Here is a 21,234-nt window from a genome sequence, read left to right on the forward strand (position 1 = left end):
ATGATTCATTAAACAAGATGGACTTAATTGATATTTAAAGGACATTCCATCCAAAAACAACAGAATACACTTTCTTCTCAAGTGCCCACGGAACATTCTCCAGGATAGATCATATCTTGGGTCACAAATTAAGCCTTGGTAAATTTAAGAAAATTGAAATCATATCAAGTATCTTTTCCAACCACAATGCTATGAGACTATATATCAATTACAGGGAAAAAAAAAACTCTAAAAAATACAGACACATGGAGGCTAAACAATACACTACTAAATAACCAAGAAATCACTGAAGAAATGAAAAAGGAAATAAAAAAATACCTAGAAACATATGACAAGGAAAACACGATGCCCCAAAACCTATGGGATGCAGCAAAAGCAATTCTAAGAGGGAAGGTTATAGTAATACAATCCTACCTCAAGAAACAAGAAACATCTCAAATTAACAACCTAACCTTACACCTAAAGCACTTAGAGAAAGAAGAACAAAAAACCCCCAAAGTTAGCAGAAGGAAAGAAATCATAAAGATCAGATCAGAAATAAATGAAAAAGAAATGAAGGAAACAATAGCAAAGATCAATAAAACTAAAAGCTGGCTCTTTGAGAAGATAAACCAAATTGATAAACCATTAGCCAGACTCATCAAGAAAAAAAAGCAGACTCAAATCAATAGGATAAGAAATGAAAAAGGAGAAGTAACAACTGATGCTGCAGAAATACAAAGGATCATGAGAGATTACTACAAGCAACTATATGTAAATAAAACGGACAACAGGGAAGAAATGGACAAATTATTAGAAAAGCACAACCTTCTGAGATTGAACCAGGAGGAAATAGAAAATATAAACAGACCAATCACAAGCACTGAAATTGAGACTGTGACTAAAAATCTTCCAATGAACAAAAGCCCAGGACCAGACGGCTCACAGGCGAGTTCTAGCAAACATTTAGAGAAGAGCTAACACCTACCCTTCTCAAACTCTTCCAAAATATAGCAGAGGGTGAAACGAGTCCACCATAACCCTGACACCAAAACCAGACAAAGACGACAAAAAGAAAGAAAACTACAGGCCAATATCACTGATGAACATAGATGCAAAAATCCTCAACAAAATACTAGCAAACGGAATCCAACAGCACATTGATAGTATCATACACCATGATCACATGGGGTTTATTCCAGGAATGCAAGGATTCTTCAATATACACAAATCAATCAACATGATACACCATATCAACAAACTGAAGGAGAAAAACCATATGATCATCTCAATAGATGCAGAGAAAGCTTTTGACAAAATTCAACACCTATTTTTGATAAAAACCCTGCTGAAAGTAGGCATAGAGGGAACTTTCCTCAACATGATAAGGGTCATATATGACAAACCCACAGCCGACATCGTCCTCAATGGTGAAAAACTGAAACCATTTCCACTAAGATCAGGAACAAGAGAAGGTTGCCCACCCTCACCACTCTTATTCAACATAGTTTTGGAAGTTTTAGCCCCAGCAATCAGAGAAGAAATAGAAATAAAAAGAATGCAAATCAGGAATGAAGTAAAGCTGTCACTGCTTGCAGATGACATGATACTATACAAAGAGAATCCTAAAGATGCTACCAGAAAATTACTAAAGCTAATCAATGAATTTGGTAAAGTAGCAGGATACCAAATTAAGGCACTGAATTGTCTTGCATTCCTATACAATAATAATGAAAAATCTGAAAGAGAAATTAAGGAAACACTCCCATTACCATTGCAACAAAAAGAATAAAATACCTAGGAATAAACCTACCTAAGGACACAAAAGACCTGTATGCAGAAAACTATAAGACAGTGATGAAAGAAATTAAAGATGATACAAACAGATGGAGAGATATACCATGTTCTCGGATTGGAAAAATCAACGTTGTGAAAATGACTATACTACTCAAAGCAATCTACAGATTCAGTACAATCTGTAGCCAACTACCAATGGCATTTTTCACAGGACTAGAACAGAAAATTTCACAATTTGTATGGAAATGCAAAAGACCCCCCATAGCCAAAGCAATCTTGAGAAAGAAAAACAGAGTTGGAGGAATCAGGCTCCCAGACTTCAGTCTATACTACAAAACTACAGTAATCAAGACAGTATGGTACTGGCACAAAAACAGAAATATAGATCAATGGAACAGGCTAGAAAACCCAGAGATAAACTCATGCACCTATGGTCACCTTATTTTTGTTAAAGAAGGCAATAATATGCAATGGAGAAAAGACAGCCTCTTCAATAAGTGGTGCTGCGAAAACTGAACAGCTACCTGTAAAAGTATGAAATTAGAACACTCCCTAACACCACACACACAAATAACCTCAAAATGGATTAAAGACCTTAATGTGAGACTCAACACTATAAAACTCTTAGAGGAAAACATAGACAGAACACTCTATGATATAAATCACTGCAAGATCCTTTTTGACCCACCTCCTATCGAAATGGAAGTAAAAACATAAATATACAAATGGGACCTAATGAAACTTAAAAGCTTTGGCACAACAAAGGAAAACATAAACAGGATGAAAAGATAACCCTCAGAATGGGAGAAAATATTTGCAAATGAAGCAACTGACAAAGGATTAATCTCCAAAGTATACAAGCACCTTATGCATCTCAATATCAAGAAAACAAACAACCCAAACCAAAAATGGGTAGAAGACCTAAATAGACATTTTTCCAAAGAAGATATACAGGTTTTCAACTAACACATGAAACACATGAAAGGATGCTCAACATCACTAATCATTAGAGAAATGTAAATCAAAACTACAAAGAGGTATCACCTCACACCAGTCAGAATGACCATCATCGAAAAACCTACAAACAATAAATGCTGGAGAGGATATATATGGAATCTAAAAAAGAAGGTTCTGAAGAACCTAGGGGCAGGACAGGAATAAAGATGCAGATGTAGAGAATGGACTTGAGGACACAGGGAGGCAGAAGGGTAAGCTGGGATGAAGTGAGAGAGTGGCATGGACATATGTACACTACCAAATGTAAAATAGATAGCTAGTGGGAAGCAGCCACATAGCACAAGGAGATAAGCTTGGTGCTTTGTGACCACATAGAGAGATGGGATAGGGAGGGTGAGGGGAGACGCAAGAAGGAGGAGATATGAGGATATATGTATATGTATAGCTGATTCACTTTGTTATAAAGTAGAAACTAACACACCATTGTAAAGCAATTATACTCCAATAAAGATGTTAAAAAAAATAAATAAAATAAAATTATTTATTGTATGTAAAAATAACAAAGGAGTGTATGGTTGTTTAATACCCAGCATTATTGTAAGAAAAGCTAACTGATGCAGAAATGAACCCAGGCAGTATGATTCCAGAATCCTGTGCTCTTCACTGACTTGAAAGATATCAGGGATATCAGAGGCGTTGAGTTTTAAGAGAGATAGAGTAGCCATCATAGCCAAATGCGGTAAGATGAAATCAGGTTATTATTAAACATATCATCTCAGAATATTTTCTCTGCAAATATGTTTGAATTACAGTGTGGTGCCTCAGGCAACCCACAGACAAGCAGCAGGCAAAAAGTTTCACACAAGAACAGTGAGAATGACAGACAAGTAGATGTTTCCAGAAAGAAAACTCCATTTATGGCTGTAAGCAAAGGGTGATTTTGGCATGGCCGTGGTTTCCAGCTTTAATGCTGGAACACCTGGCAAAGAAGCCTGAGGGGAGCCAGCTAAGTAGCACCAAATGTGAAAGTCAGACATGAATTAATTTGCTCTACATTAATGCTGTTGCCTAGAAAATCCACCTTTGATAATGGGTAATCCATGTCCAGTCACCAACAGAGAGCAAAGCACAAACATAAGTTTTAAGTCTTATGATTATATTCTTTTTTTATTAGACCATTATGTTATTAAACATAGTAATATAATGATTCTTTTGAATTTACTATATTTTTTAAAAGCTTTTGAATAATATCCTCATTAATATATTGTCAAAATAGATACTTTCCTATTTGATCCAAAGGGGATATATACCTACTTGATTTTAGCCAAAAGTTGTGAGGCAAGATCATAGTAAAAAAGCAAAAATAAATAAATAAATAAAAGAGCAGAAGGTGTGTCAGGACACTTGGGGTTGAGTGTTGGTCAGGCCACTAAAGGGTACTTGGCCTGACCTTACTCTCTAGATTGCAGACATCTCATCTATAAAAGAGAAGAGACAACCATAGTAGTTGCTTCTGACTTGCATTACTTATGCAACAGTCTTTCAACTCTCAAATTAAATAAAGCTAGTAAATATAGCACTGAATTCTTTGGAATAACTAAACTTCTTAGAAATATTACTGGAAGAATGCAGGAATTCTTTAAAGACCATAATATGAGGAAATTTATAACCCCTTACACGATTATAACACAGGGAATCTTCTAACCAAAAAAGTTCAAAAAAAACACTTTAAAGTGAATAACTTTCATCAGAATTGGAACTAAGGACCTGTTACAACCCCTAACCACAAAATTTGAGGAATTTTGGTTTCATAGAGTGGATTTGGAACAATATCAAAGACTGACTCACAAATCCTCTTCCAAGAGAATGGAACAACATTACAGAGAATAAGTAAAAGAAACTGAGATTGGAAGTCCTGGCAGAATATTCCAGAAAGCCTTACTTTGGAGGGCTTGGCTGAAAGCTGGAGCCCACTGGAAAATCATGCACCACTTCAGTGGGAGCCTCGACAACCAGGGATTAGAAGTACTCTGAGTTTCCAGGAACAGGGCTTTGTGAGAAAGTGGCAGCTACACCAAAAAAACACCTTGGGGGTAGTATGAGTTTTCATAATCCAGCTTCTCAATGGAGTCAGGAGCTGACTCCAAAAGGAGAAAGAGTTTCTGAAATGAAGAGGAATCCCCTAACCTGAAGAGGGCAAAGCTAGAGATGATGCTGGACTGTGTAGAGATGAGGACCATTTTACCCAGAGCTGCTGCAGGTGGAGAACAATCAGAAGTAGCTGTGCTGGAGGGAAAGCGAGGCCAGTGTTTCCCTGAAACAACTTCTTGTCAGTGGGCCAGTCCTCCTGGACCTGGGAGGAACACTTTCAAAAATAGAGGCATCCCTGGTACAGGACAGAATGTTCCTCCTCAACTAGAAGTCTACCACTCCATGAGGGAGATCCAGAAGGACATAACCACACTTTGTATTTAGAGTAGTGATTAGACCAAGTTTAAAGACAGAGACAGAAGTCTGGTCCATGGTACAGTGGTAAGAATGAAGAAAGAAAAGCGTGCAGAGAAAACTTGCCTTTCTGCAATTAACTCTACACCTCATCCCCACTCAACTCTCCCCTCCAACTATAGACATCCAAGATTTGAACTTTAATACAAAGAATTTTTTCTTAATTTTTATTCAGAATCTAGATTAATTTCTAAAAGGAAGACGTCAATGAAATGCAGATAAAAAAAAAAAAAAACAGGAAAAAAACCCAAGGAGAATTGGCACAGATGACTTTAGCCCACCTACCAAGCCCAGATAAGCTTGTCCTCATTCATGAATGGGTAACCAGAAGAATGAAAAATACCACCATTGTGTCTCTGAAGAGATTCTGCAACATGAAAGGAGACAAACATGGCATGAAAGGACCTGGTAAAGAAGATACTTCTGAAGATTTACTCCAGGAAACAGAAGTAAATTTTTAGGTAGAAAATGCTTTGCCTTTTTTTAAAAAAATTAAGAAAATATGGTACAATGAAAAGAAAATAAAACAAGGGCTTGAGATAAAGTGATAGCTGGCAGAGCTAATGTAAAGTTTTAAAGAGTAAAGCCACTGCAGAATTAAAATAGTATCAATAAAAAAACACAATTTATGATGCAGACAACGGAATTTCTGATAAATATTTTTTTGAAAATAATCACTTAGGTTTCAGAGGAATAAATGACATAAAAATAACATTCAAAGCTATAGCAAAATCCCACCTCCCAATCTGAAGAAAGAAATTCTGGTTTGAAAGAACTCTTGATGTCAGACAAATTTAATAATAAACAACTGACATCTTAACGTAGTCTAGAAAAATTAATGACTTGATCAGACTTGGGAAAAAGGATATATCCAGACCTCCAAATATTAAAAAAAATGAAAACTAAGCATGATCAAGAGGAAAAAGTCAGACATTTCAAACAGAACATGAGATACAAAAGAACACAATACCCCAAATAATACAAATAGATGAATATTTAGTTTTGAGAAGAAAAGATAAAGATCTGAAAATCTTATATTCATTCAAGTTGCAATTCATGTACATAAGCAACGGAAAGACTTTTTATGCTTGCAAAGGCTCCAGAAGAATACTGCCAAAATTCAGCCTAAAAATGGATAAAATTAAGAACTCAGATAAGACATAACTGATGAAAAACTAGTGGTGAGTACAAAAACCATGTAATTTACCCTAAAAAATATATATCTACAAAGAGAATGTACACACATACTTCTTTTGTAAACAAGGTGAATAACATAAAATGTCTAACAGCATAACAGTAATGAATTAGAACAAACATTCCAGAGTTTATAATAGCCAAAACTGGGAAATGAGTATGGGAGAAGAGATCAAGCTCCAATAGACAGTATTTCATTCCCAGGACTGAGTCATTCAGATGAGTACATTATACGGAAATCGTATTTTTCTTTGTACTCTTATTTTCTTTTGTTGGTGAGGATAATAACATGATTAGCTTTTGAGTTGCCCTCTAGAATATAGTTTGTTTCAGAGCAAGAATAAAATTTCAGCCACGTAACTTGAAATCAGCTTCTTGAGAAGCATGAATAAAGCATAATGTATGATTACTGTAAAAGATGAGCTTCATTATCATTACCATTCCTTTACAGGACATGAAAAATTCAAGCATTTTTGAAGTTTTCTAATTATTCTTCATGTAACTTACTGAAAAGAGATTAATGTTAATTTAGCCAACTAGAAGACAGGAAAAATGAAATGAAAGCAGGAGTACTGAACATGTAAATTACGTGTATGCCTTTAATAGAATTCATCTTTAATCCTGCTCAGAACTGTCTTCCAGAATACCAGATAAAGCCTTCCAATTTTGCCTGGCTAGTTATGGAACTTAGAGAAGGTGGCTATAAAATAAGAGGGATAACCCTTTGAAGTTTCAAGCTTTTGTCTTTGAACTATGACATGTCATGCAGCAGGCACAGTAGAGGAGCACACAGCAGTTCAAGAGATTGTGCAGGCTCCAAATCACATGATACTCCTCCATACTTGCCCCAAAACTCTTACGCCTAAAACTGAGATTTAATAATTAGCCTTTCCAAATATGTCCTGGAGTGTCTTAAATGTACCATAGGGCAGCCAGTCCTATTGCTCTAGTTATTATCTTTTAGAGACAGTCTTTTGCTAACAAGCAACCCTAACCAGAGATGAGAAGCGAAAAACATTCATTTGCAGTAACAGGAGGGGAATAACCAGAAAACACTAAACTCAGCGCTCTATCCTCCCTACAGGCAACGCTAAAAGAAGAGAAGAAGTGAATTGGGGGAGGAAATGGAGGAAAACAGTGACTTAGAGGATCACTTTCAAAATAATAATAGACCTAGATTAGTAAAAAAGAAAATGAAGCCAAGAAGTTAACTTGCCTAGCTTGACACAGTAAATGATAATGCTGGGATTTGAATCCAAGTGTGATTCCAAAGCCTGGTATTTAGCACTATAACCTACTGCTTCCTGGATTTGCTAAAGGTTGAAGTTTAAATTAAAAAACAAAGCCGGGAAAGAGACAAATAATTCCTACATTTTGCTCATAATTCTCAGGAAAAGAGAAATCCTCAAAATAAGGATATATGGTTGATATTTGACTGAGGTCCTTCAACGTGGAAATCATTTGGTTTGGACCTGCTCTGAAATTTTAGAACCAGATGTTTGACATGTTTACTGTTTATTCACTAACCACAACTATGCACACATCATTAAGTAAGGGGCAGATTCAGCACTCACCTAGTTATATTAAACAGTCAGCCAGATCAGGTCATTCTTGCCCCAAATTGTAGAGAAATGTTTAAATTCTGTTTTAAGCAACTTTACTATCTACTACATTAATCAAATTAACCACATAACCATGAAGTCACTACTTCATTTTGTGACGCACAGGCTGCTGTACACTGATTTGCCTCCTAGGACCTACATGGAATTATTAGTTTCTTACATCCTACTGAGGACTGAGTCATAACCTTTTTACTTCCATATATGTATATCCATATTCACATCCACATTCCTCTCTCTTCTAGGCTAGAGTAACAGCCTTCTAATTATTCTTTCTGTAGTCACTCTTGCATTACTGTAATCCATTTTTAATACCATAGAAAGATAACAGCTTTATAAAGGAAAATCTGATCATATGCTCTTCATGCTTAATGTTTATTAAAACCCGTAAGAAAATCAAAACCTGTTTTTTAGCCCTTCCTCGTTGCCTGGCTAATACAACTTTCAGACCTCAGGTTTTCTCTGGGAGGACTTTCCTATGCTCTAGCAGTTAAATCCTGCTACACATTCCCAGCAGCCTTCCACACTGACAGCGTTTACTACACTGATTATTACTTCTTCGGTGTTTGTCTTCCTCACTAAAGTATAAGCTCCAAGAAGTCAAGGGCCTCTTTGGTCCTGTCTATGGCTCTGTTTTCAGCCTTTAAGAAAGTGCTTGCTACGCAATAAATATTTATGGTTTGATTGATTCAATTATAGGTATATTGTCAGTTTATACAAGGCTGAGAATAGGCAGGCGAATGTCTGTTAACTGGTATTTTTATTGAAAGACCAAAGGGATCTTCGAGCTTTATTTTTAAGAATACTGGTCAACATTTATTGTGAGCCGATGAGGCACCAGTGTCATAAAAATCAAGGCTGTAAGCAAATCCACGCTCAAGAGCTGTTGAAATCCTGAGTTACTGCACAGTCTTATTCAAGGGACCAATGCACTTTCAGCAACCTCAGGAAACTCTTACCTGTGCCAATCATTGGGTTAAAAGAACTATTTCCAAAGTGCTAAGGCTCTACATGCTTTAACTTCTACCAGGAATCGATCATTCTAACGGAACTATTTGTTCTGAAGAGAAGCATGGATTCTCTGATAGGAGCTTAGACTAGATTGTGAAAAAACAAACAATCAGGCAGGTCATGGCCCCTAACTTTTTCCATTTAGGTTTTCAAAATGCCAATGTTTCAGCAAGTTTTGTGAATTTGTAAATTTGTCTGGCAAAGGCCATGCCACGATTTCCTCAGAAAACATGCTATTGTACTGTGAATAAGAAAAATCTGTCAGAATTCTCACGTCTTCCTTAATGAGGAATGGGACCTGGAAAAAGCACAGAATGGAATAATCTGTGTGCTATCCAGCTCTAATTACCCATGGGTAGTGAAGAGAAACATTGATTCGGAAGATATAAAACTATGGAGAGTTTGTTCATCGTTTTGGGGTGGCCCCCTACCATTCTATCTCTTCAGTACATGACCTTTGTTCTTGCTCCGCGGCCAGTTCATGAATCAAAGTGATGAGCATGACCTGATCCGGTTGGTTAGAGGTGGTTTCCTCCCTCCAATTGCAGGCGGGATATAGGTTCTGGCCAGTGATCCCTAAGTTCTAAACAAATACTTATTGAACAGTTTTTATGTGCCAAGTACTGTTACAAGTTGTATTGATGGGAGCCCCCAAACAACCTTAAATCTCATAAGTTAGTTATGTCTCAGAAACAGACCCAAGTGAGAGAGGCAGGATTGACACCCAGGCCTTTGGACTCTGCCAAACCATGACTACGCCAAACCATGACTACGCTTGATGGTAGGACAGCCCACCCTGGGTGTGGACCTCTGCAGTCAGCCTCTCATAGGTCCCTGGAGCAGGCGGCATTTTTAGGGAATGGCCTGGAGGACTGACAGGATTTATCACAAAGGTGATGATCGGGGGTAGAAGTCTGGGCAGAAGGGAGGACTGCTATGTATCTCTCACTGAGGAAGGGTAAGGACTTTCTCCTGCTCATGGCTCTGGAGCCTCCACAGGCCTCTCATGCTTACTCGAGTCCCAAGGACCAGAAACCACCTCCTTTCTCTGGCTGTCTTGGATTTCTCTTACTCTGCCTGCAGACTTCTCCTCTGACATGGCTCAGGGAGCCCCTTGACATTCACCAGGTCATTGAGAACAGACTGCAGGTAGCAGGTGGCTATAAAGTTTCTGAAAAGGAAAAAATGGCTTTCTTTCCCATAATCAGGATTCCTCCTCAAGAACTGGACTCCCCCAGATTGTGAGAGTCATAGATACAGGGCTCAAGAATCGGGATAGAGAGACTTGATCATCCAAGTTCCTATGAACTTCTTGGCAGACACAATGCCTTATTTATCTGTGTGTTTCCTGTCATGCAACATGATTACTATTGAAAAGTTTCAAACTGCCTCAATAAACACTTGTGTCAGCATGTTCAAAATTGTAGAATTTATGACACGTAAATTGTATGAAAAGAGATCTGTGATGGAGAGGACAGGGAACAGATTATGATTTGGTTTTGCTGCATTTCCCCTTTTCTCCCATCATTTTTCTCTTGCCTGAATAAGCTGTGATGTGTAACCTGTGGGCTGCAACAGCCCGTAAAACATCCTCGCAAAGTCCTCCCCTCTCACTCCCTCTGGGCTCACGGTTAATGGTCCCAGAACCAGCATCATTTTGTGTATGGCAGAGAGTAAGCCACACTGCCCTGCCCAGAATTACACTGCTGCTGGAGCAGTCGGCAAATATATGAATTCAGCAGAGAGGTGAGGAGGAAGAGAAGATCAAGAGCAACTGATAGCGATACGGAAACTGTTGGAAAAAGGAAAAAGAAGCTGCAGAAAAAAATGTAGACTTTCATCTTCTGTTGTCAATGACGTGTTAGAGAATTAAGAATTAATTATGTCACATCTATTTTATTAAGCTGTTTGTTTGACTTTATATGTAGCGTAGTTGTCATAGAAAATAAACTCCTTATATGTGGTAATTAAAAGTACTTCTTGGTTCTTTACATCTGTGCCAACCAGAGTGTGAGAAGTGACCCAGAGTTGCCCTGAATGCAAAGGAAGAAATAATAAGTTGGAGATAAACATTTCAACTCTTATTAGACCATTAACTTGAATGCAACCCAGGATCAACAGACTCCCACTAAGTTGTGTCTCAATTTTATTTTCAAACACTGTTGCTTTACTAGTCATTGAATTCAAGTCTTAAGAGAAAATCTTATGAAATGTAGTGATCTTATATTCCTCTGTCATTAATTAAGAGGCAATTTGAAATACATGCAAACCTTGCTAACCACTCTTAGAGCTTAATTTTCCCCAAAAGAAAGTGCGTCATATAACAGAAAAAAATAATTTTACAGATCTTCTTTTCATAATCTAGTAGATTTTCCTTTTGACTCTCACTATGTCTTAGCTAACCCCGTTAGGATACTTTGGAGACCTGTTTGTTCAGGATAAGAGAACATCACAGACTTAGGGCACTAAATAGCACAACTGAACAGGGTGTCGGTCCTTAGAAGAGTCCAGGTCTCCAAACAATGGATTCAATGGACTCCTTTATGGTTTTGTACAACTCTTCACAAAGGGAGCCCAGACTGTTTACAAGATCCCCTTCCCTTATTCTTCATTTGGAATGTGGTCCATTAAACTATCAACATAACTACCTACTAGAAATTCTTATCAACACTAAATTTTTCTTTGCACACATATAAATAAGATATTTTGTATTGGAGGGTCCTCTTGGCCTTCTAAAAGTCTGACTCATATAATGAGCATTGGCCATCAGTAGAGAAGTATATTCTGTGAGAGCTACAGAAACATCCCCACTATTGGTAGAAAAACTCATATATCTTTCAGGCACTAAGAAGAAATACAGCTCATTATAATTTTTGTGACTCTGGAGAGTGACACTGATCAGTCTACATTTGTATCTAAATGAAGCATTTAGAAATCACAAAGCTTTATGAATCGTGAGTAGATCTCACTGTAAAACTGTACCTGAGTAAAAAGACATGCCAGGACATGAATTATTGTGAAATGAATCAAATATCTTAGTGCTCAGATCTCAAGTGGAAAGGATGTGTGTAACGTGGATACAATTCTAATGTATAAATATATAGACGTAGAACCCTTAAAAACATGTTTTGTGAAAGGAAAAATACACACACCTAACTGAAATCTTTTAAGTTCATAAACCTGGGAAATGTTTCTCACTTTCTATCTGCCCCCAGCTCCATTCCCCCAAAAAAGCCTGTATTAATTTGTGATTTAATTGCATCAGCATGTTTCTTATTTAACACATGTCCATCTTTAAAGTTTTTCGTTGGTCTGATATAAACCACTAATTGAACTTGATGTTCAACATCAAAAATATGAAATAGTGTGAATCTGATAAGCAGAGGACTTTTCTGCTCCTAAAACCTAAGGGCTGGGTTACAAATGTCAAATCTGTAGAACTAGGTAGTGTGTGAGTTTTTATGGCATGTATTCTTTTGTGTGTCTTTCATTTAGTGATGTCTCAAAGACAACCACCATTCACATGAAAATATCTGCAATTATTGTCGGATTGCAAACATGTGGCTGCCTGGGTTTGGCATGAGAAGGTGCAAATACAGTATGATTCACCACATTAGAAAGTGTCACATTTTATTTTCCTTTGTTTAGTTTTTAATTACTTGAACAAGTTTGAATAATTCATTTGCTGGGGAAAATAAGGCTTCACATGTCCAATCATTCTGACTGAGAGAACAAACTATCCGCCAACTAGAAATACCAAAGCCCCACCCAAAGGTAATCATCACTTTGTAGCTTGACACAATGTTTTACTGGAAAGACGATTATCTGCTTCAGGGAACAGCCTTTTTAAAATGTGAATTCCATATGGCTTTAGGAACAGAAGTCCGACCGTTTCAGCAGCACATAGTTTAGAAGACGTCAGGTAAGGCTATTAAACCCAGGGCACTATCGAAGGCAATGGCTGGCCCTTGGCAAACAGCAAGAGGAAAAAAATGGGCATTTCCAGCTTGGCAAATCTAATTCTGGATGAAAACTTGTAATCAATTTATAATGGGGAACCTGCCACGGAGAGGTAGTTCCCCCAGTCCACGTGAAACACAGAACCTGGGAAAACAGCTTTTGAAAACTCTTAGAAATAAAGGTTTCCTGGGGCTGGTTTCTTTAAAGCAAGGAAGGGGAAACTAGTTAAGGTCCTCAAGGACTGACTTTGTCAAGCTTAAGGGCCCTCGCTTGCCAGGGAGCTTCATCTTTGCCTGCCTGTGCAGGCAATCGCTGACTTCAGTGAGGAAATAAGAAAATGCCTGCAGCGGGGAAAGAACCATCTCTTCCGTCATTCTCCCTCTTCCTCTGTTTCCCTCCCTGCTCCTTTCTCTTCTTTCTCTGCTGCCAATAAAAGCGTGTGCAGGAGGCACCAATAAAGTAACTCAATGACTGAGGTGAGAATGGCAGTTGTGGGTGTGCATATGTCAGGAAAAAAAAAAAGTTATTCGACACTACTGTCCTGGAATCTTGCTATTTCCCCTTCTACCAGAAAGATTCAAGATAAAGCCTCTGCTTTAATCCCTAAGTAAAGAAGATAATTGCTATAATATGCAAAGTACTCAAACCCACCAAAGGACCCCCTCCTGAGTGGATCCCAAGAAGAGCATCTTTTTAAGATGCCAGGATGGAGGTTTGCATCTGTTAACCCTTCTCCTGAGCTTGGCTTAGGTGATGGCAACCTATATCTCAATTTCAGAAGTTCCAGTCCTCCCTTTCCCTCTGCCGCTTCCATATACTCTTGTGTTATTTTTGTTACAGTTACTTAAGACTTCCTAAGCATTGACAGTGACCTAGCACTCTGCAGAGTTCCTCTACCCTTCACCAGCTCATGTGCACATGCATCGTTGGAACACAGTTTGAAGCCCCGGTCTCCGCTTTGCCATTAAAATTGTGTGACCTTGGGTACATTCTTTTGCCTCTTTGGGATCAGTCACTTACATGGTGTAAAAGAGTTTCTTAGACATTCATCTCCAACTCTATGATTCCATGACAATTAGGTGATATTGATTCATCCATTTGAAAATCAAATAATTCTGCTGGGCTTCGTTATAGGAAGGCCTCACCAGAGGCAAATTTTTGAAGCTAAGAGGGACAAAAGAACGATTATGTGAATGGCCTAAACTTGAAATGTACTAAGTGATAAGAGGCAGAAATTGATGCCAGATCTGTGTTTCATTATCCAGATTTTGTATCTGCATTGAACCAATATTCTTGGAATCAAAATTTCTTAACCTAAAAGTTTCTAATGAAGAAACTATGAAAAACCAATGGCCTACTCAGTCTAACTGAAGAGTACAACCCTGCCTTGCAGCCCTGCTTTGCAAGAATGTGGTGGAAATTTAGGCTCTTTTGTTTGAAATGTAACCTGTATCATTGGAGAAATTGTCTTCATCAAGAAATGTCTTAAGAATTCATTTTGATGACCAACGCTCTCTGTTTTTTTTGCAAATCTCATCTGAACTACAGGCTAGGGAAAAGTTTATTACTATATTTCCTGTTGCCTTTTGAGTCAGCAAAAATCTTGGAACATTAGTTGTAGCCTACTTTCTCCAAACTTTGTTTCAGGTTGATTACTAATGCGATTACAATGGTTACCTTTCCATTTGCAAGCGTACCCCATGTCACACCATATGTAAATACCTAAGAACACACAGGTTAATAACATTTTTAATATTAGAGTCATATTTTAAATGCTTTAGAGAACTTCACTATTTAGGAGAATCTCTACTGAAAAGCTTTTTCCAGCAGGGTTACGGTTTCCCTGATTCATCAGTTTTGCCCATTTAGATTTTCATATGTTGTGTCTTGGTTAAAGGAAGTCACAAATATTTTGAGAAAGGGTCTACCCAAACTCTAGAGCTTATTGTGATGGTGACTCCAAGATGCAAAGTTTTTTATATTAAGCCAGAAGTATTTCTTCAGTAAATAATATATGTGAAAGATTTCCTTGGTCTTAACTTTCTCTCCTCTTAAGAAGAAAGAGTAGGATGATTGGCAAATATAGACTATAGTGTAACTATAGACAGTTTGCAAGACTAAAGGGGATTACTCAGTGTGGTATCAGCATATAATGGGGAAGCTAGGGATCAGAATGTGGGGCTGTGGCTGGAAGGTGGAAGGTTGGTAAATGGGGAAGGTTGGAAGAAACTTTGTGGTGGGGAATCAGGTGAAGAGCAGGGCGCATCTGGGACGATGGTCATACACAAGGCTGAAAACATGCTTTTTCCAGCCGAAAACATAACGACTATCTTCCCTATTAGTGCATTTCCATTAATGAAAGGATGCCCTTTCCATCAATGAAAGGATGTTCTTCCAAAAATCAAGGCTTGCAAACTTTGAGTCATCTTTGAATCAGTGATGCCTAGAATTCTAGAGTTGGGTAAAGTCTTCAAGGATACCTAATCTAATCCCTTTACTTTTCAGACAAGGACATGCGGTTGAAAGAGATCCTGTTTTCCGCAAGTTCACATTGCAAGCAAGAACCAGGCCTAATGCTCAGTATCCTAAATCTCCATCCAGTGTTCCATTCACTGCTCTACCTGGTTCTTCCCTTTCCTTCAACTCTTATTCAGCCAGATGCCAAATCCCATTAACTTTTCTTTTGGAATCGCCTTATGTCTACTCTTTTCCTTGGCTTCAAACCTAGTCTAGGCTATACTTACAGTTACTTCCTAAAACACACCGTGCCCTTATGCTCTCTGCTCAAGTCCGTCAGGCTCACCATAGTTATCCTAATCATCCTCAGACATTATTCATCATGTTTCATCATTTCATCATGTTTCTCAAGAATCCCTTTGTTAAATTCTGATAGCATGGGAGAATAAAAAGTGCTTGGGTTTTGGAATCAGTTAAATTTGGGTTCAAGTCTCTGATCTACCCCTAAACTCATAAGTTACTTAACCTCCCTCAGATTCATTTTCCTCATGAGCAAAATGGGAATTGCAATCATAAATAAAAACAATAAAAATGGTAGTTATAGTGAGAATGGAATGAACTCATGTACATTAAATTGTCCAGCAAATTAAAGATGTTCCAAAAATGTAAATTTCCCTTTCTAGAAGTCACACTGCAATATGGCTCACACCTGCCTTCCAATCTTTACTTCTGCTGTCCCACAAGACAAGTTCTTTGTCCCAGCAGCTTGGCCCGGCTTCTGAACACACTGCAATGTCTCAGCTGCTAGAGTTAATTCCACTCCCCGAAGATGTTCGTCCCCTTTCTTCTTGCTTATACAAATCCTTTTAATTTACCCCAGCCTATGTCACTCAGTTTGTACTTCTACTCTCCAGAAGGAAAAAGAGGTGTTCAGATAGAGCATGTGGGAAACAGTCTGAAGTCTGTAGCCCTGAACTCCCAAGCAGGTGTCTCTCTTGTGGCCGGACCTGTGAGATCACATGATCTCCTGGCTGGGACTCGTCCCCCTTCTCTGCTGGCGCTCCCATGCTTGCCGCCTCACTCTGACAATCACATCCTCATCCTGCCACTCTCCCTGTGTGGCGCTGGCACTGCACGGCCCTGCGGCTGCCCACCTGACACCCTTCTATTCCCAGCGTGGTCCTCAGCACACCTTTCCTATTCTGCCCACCATTATACCTGACGACACTAAATAATTCGGGGAAACTTGGGCGTCCATGGATGATTTAAGGATCTAACTTGCTTGCATTCCTCAGATCTTCACCTCATCAGGTCTGGGTCCATCAATATATCTAAAGGGAAAGATGGCTCCATGGGACACAACCCTGGATAACCTGTGAACAGCATCTCACCATCATCTTTCTGAGACTTTTAATGAGTGTTGTTGCATCTCTTTCATTAGGCATGGTTTCCCAGTTTGTCACAAACACTCCTCCTTCCCTCTCAGCGTTGTAAACTCTGGGCCTGAACTGGGAGGCCCTTCCAGGGGCTCCGGGGAGTGTCTCGTACAAATAAATACCAAGGTTTCTGAACTGACGGAAGACAGTTTTCTTCTCCTGCAGGCTTAGTTCTCAGCTGAGTCACAGCACTCTCAGGAAGCTAGGATGTGCCCTTAGCCCTCCCTCTCCACCCCTTCCTGCTCAGGTGAGTGATTTTAGCTCACTGTGCTTTCAATAATAGTTCTCAAACCATAGCGTTCTCATTCTCACAATTAAGCGAGTTAATCCACCTAAAGCACTTCACACTACGTGTGACTGTGTACGTTGCACCATGAACAAGTGTGCCTTGCTGAGGCAGCAAGTGGGGACTAAAATCCAGCCCACACTCCATTCTCCGGACCTGGGCCTGGACCTGGGTATGGGCTGGAACTGCCCAGAGGCGGGCAGCACCCTTTTTAACCTGTACGTAGGGACCATTGCTTGTCAAGCCCTGTGCTCACCAGGTGAGAGGGGAGGGGTTGTTCCTAAGTTACATGAAGGCGCTGTGTGGGCCAATGCAGGCCATGCTAGGGCATGACACAAGCTTGATATATCCTAGTTATTACAGTTCTTATGACTGAGCCCCACTAGTGACCACCTTAAAGAGACTGTCTCAGAACCAGTTTCTGAGATACCAAGTGTTAAGGCTTTAAGTTGATGGAAACATCCAGCACACAACCAAAAGAAATGCATTGTAATCTAACTAAACATGCTCTCATCGATCTCATGTTTATTGCTCATAAACTAGCCAAAAATAATTCCTGGATATAGTTGGCCTTTTTCAGTCTTTGAAAACAGAAATCTTCCTTTAAGAGAGAAGCTACCCCATATTTTAATTTTGAAATGTAATGCCTCTGACTTAGTTATCTGCTGGGTTAGAGAGTGGCTCATGGTAGTCCTATAGAGTTCTTGTTCGAGTTACAATCGTGCATAGAACACGTTTATTTTAGGCAAGTGTGAGAGATAGAGCAGTGTTTTATTCAGAGAGGGGCAAGGAAAAAAAAAAAAAGTACTTTTCTTCCCATTGTCAATGCTGCACAATGAAATTCTCAGACATGACATCATCAGTTTCTGGTTTCCCAATGAGGAATCTTAGTCAATAGAGCTGGTCAGAGCAGAATGAGAAGCAGATGCTACCAGTATCAGAGAAGGTGACTTTTTAAGTATTTAACATTTTTAAACTCTGTTAAAAGGTATCCATTTGAAATAAGCTCTCCAGGAATTCTAGAATTTTTTCATGAGAACAACGGGCTGATTAAAGTGGTAGGTTTAAGGAAAGCAAGGTTTTCAAGAGTTACCTAATGTATAATATGCGATTATCGTAAAAACCTGGAATACTATACTCTCATGCAAGACTTTGCTTTAGCTTCAAGGGAATTAAAGTCATCAAACAGGTTTAAATAAATGCCTACAGCCTATACTTTATGAACCTTTCTAGATAAATGGTACCACTTTCAAAGTAGCTGAAGAAAAGATATACAAATATTTGAGTTTCAAAAAGTGGTATAAAATGTTCAGGGTAGCATAGGCATTCAGAGTCAAGCACCTGAAGACTCGTTGAGAGACTGAAAATCTGCAGTTCAAGGTCGGATGATGGAGCAAGGCCAAGGAATGGAGAAGTTCTGTTAAAGTTTACTGTTCACAGTACTTATATGACTTAAGAAAAAATATGGATTCCCCCCACTCTAAGTGCATGTCATTTTTGAAGAAAACATATCAAAGGAGACGTATGCTCTTTAGAAATGGTAATGTCAAGAGTGTAACATCTTCCAACTTCAACCTAAAATACTGCTAAATGTTGTAATACTTCATCGGGTTTACTATTCGCTATTTTCACAGGAATATCACAGAAAGCTCACAATTATGTCACATTCAGGAAATATCAGTAATCCATTTTGTGAAAAACACAAAGAAGAAAGAATCTATATCAGTAATACATAAGTAATTAAAATATCTATGAGTAAAATACATACAACCAAATAAGTTATAAGAGAAGTAAAGCTTAGCCAAATTAATGTATCAAGTAGGTGCTCAATCTCATCCATTAAAGGGATGTAAGATCTAAAGACTTTTTTTTTCCTGTGAAATTGATTTCAAACTTTTTTTTTAAACTTGGCTAAAGTTACATGAAAGTTCAGAAAATAGCACAAACATATAAACCTACATACACACTATTAATGGGATTAAATCTCAGCCCTATCCCTCAGAAGGGCAATTTGGCAGTATATAAAAACTATCACTCTTTGATCCAGAAGGTTAATTTCTAGTAATCTGTCCTAAGAAAATATTCAGACATAACAAAGGTCAAAAATTTACATATAAGTTTGTTCATTACAGTATTTTTTTATAATGGCCAAATATTAAAAACAAATAAAATGTCTATCTATAGTGAGTTTTAAAAACATAGTTTGAGTGCTCGCTTCAGCATCACATATACTAAAATTGGAACGATACAGAGAAGATTAGCATGGCCCCTGCGCAAGGATGACACGCAAATCCGTGAAGCGTTCCATATTTCTTTAAAAAAATAACTAATGGTATGGAGAACTGTCATTAGAAGTAAAAAAAAAAAAGCACGGTATAAAGCTAAATAGAATTGGATTCCATTAAAGTGTGTTAAAATTTTTTTTTAAAAAAACGTAGTTTGATTACTCAGCCTTAAAAAAAGAATGAAATAATGCCATTTGCAACTACATGGATAGACCTAGAGATTATCATACCAAGCGAAGTAAGTCAGAAAGAGAAAGACAAATACCATACGATGTCACTTATATGTGGAAGCTAAAATATGACACAAATGAACTTATCTACAAAACAGAAACAGACTCACAGACATAGAGAAGAGACTGTGGTTGTCAAGGGGGAAGGAGGTGGGGGAGGGATGGGTTGGGAGTCTGGGGTTAGTAGATGCAATCTATCATATATAGAATGGATAAACAACAAGGTCCTACCATATGGCACAGGGCACTATATTCAATATCTTGTAATAAACCATAATGGAAAAGAAAAGAAAAAAACAAAAAAAACAAAAAACAGTGTTTGTAATAGGATGCAGTATTATGCAGCCACTAAAAAATCATGTTTTAAATATATAGGGAGAATAGAGAATTGTTCACTTTATAATGTGAAAAACCAGCAAGATACAAAGCTCAATATACATTAAGATTTCAAGCAGGTGAACGTGAATATAATGTATGTGCCTGTATGTGTATCATGGAGGTCACACTAAAGGCTAACAGTGGTTAACTCCACTTGGTCGAATTAAAATTATTTTACTTTTTTCTAAATGCAGAACATCTGTAACCAACCTGTATGTCAATTGAAATATTACAAAATATTCTTAATTCTGTATTGAATGTATTTGCTTGACACTTTAAAATACACTCAACAGTTGAGCTGAGGAAATGCAGTCGCAGTAACTCTATTCAGCTTGAATGGGTTTGAAGAAACATCTGTGACCTAATAAACAAATAAGGTGTGGTGGGAACCAAAGCAGAAAATCAGGATCCCAGGCACCACCTCACAGCATGTTCTCTGTAATGGGACACACTAAGCCAATCTCAACCAAAAAGCATTAAAAACTAGGGGAGACTAACCCTGACTAAGAAAAATTTGAATATCTCACCACAGAGTCAGAAGCAGAAAATGAGGATTCCTGTTACCCAGAAAATGAGGAGTCCTGTTCTCCCTGACTCTACTTGGGAAAGAGAGCTCTTTCTTTATCCCCATTAAAGCACAAGATGCTCTGAATATCTGTCACAAGTGCATCTGTCTTCAAGCCACAGAAACTCCAAGCAAGCAATGGATTAAACAATTTAAGGTTGTTTTTTTTTCCCCTTGTGTAACAACATGTCCAGCTGCCCATGGTGTAGTAGCTCCAGAATGTTATTAGGTACCTGGGCATCTTCTACTCTCTGATTCAGTCATTTCAGTGGGTGGCTTTCACCCTCATGCTTCTTGCACTGTGGTTGCAAGATGGTTCTGTCCAAGCAGAAAGGGCACGAGGAGATAGGAGAAAGGCAAAAGCTCACACTAAGGGGACTTCCCTGGTGGTCCAGTGGCTAAGATTCTGTGTTCCCAATGCAGGGGGCCTGGGTTCGATCCCTGGTCAGGGAACTAGGTCCCACATGCCGCAACTAAGAGTTCACATGTCGCAACTAAAGATCTTGCATGCCGCAACTAAGCCAAATAAATAAATTTTTTTTAAAAAAAAGCTCATGCTAAGGAAACTGCCACCT

General features: G+C 38.4%; 1 non-coding gene across 1 annotated transcript; it reads left to right on the top strand.

Annotated features, from left to right (window-relative positions):
- Positions 1–19,408: 19,408 nt before the first annotated feature.
- LOC112065683 (U6 spliceosomal RNA) lies at positions 19,409–19,515 on the top strand. Its single transcript, XR_002892175.1, has one exon. It is a non-coding gene; the product is annotated as a U6 spliceosomal RNA (small nuclear RNA).
- The last annotated feature ends 1,719 nt before the right edge of the window (positions 19,516–21,234 follow it).

Source organism: Physeter macrocephalus, chromosome 8, assembly GCF_002837175.3.
Source record: "Physeter macrocephalus isolate SW-GA chromosome 8, ASM283717v5, whole genome shotgun sequence".
NCBI classification, from domain to species: domain Eukaryota; kingdom Metazoa; phylum Chordata; class Mammalia; order Artiodactyla; family Physeteridae; genus Physeter; species Physeter macrocephalus.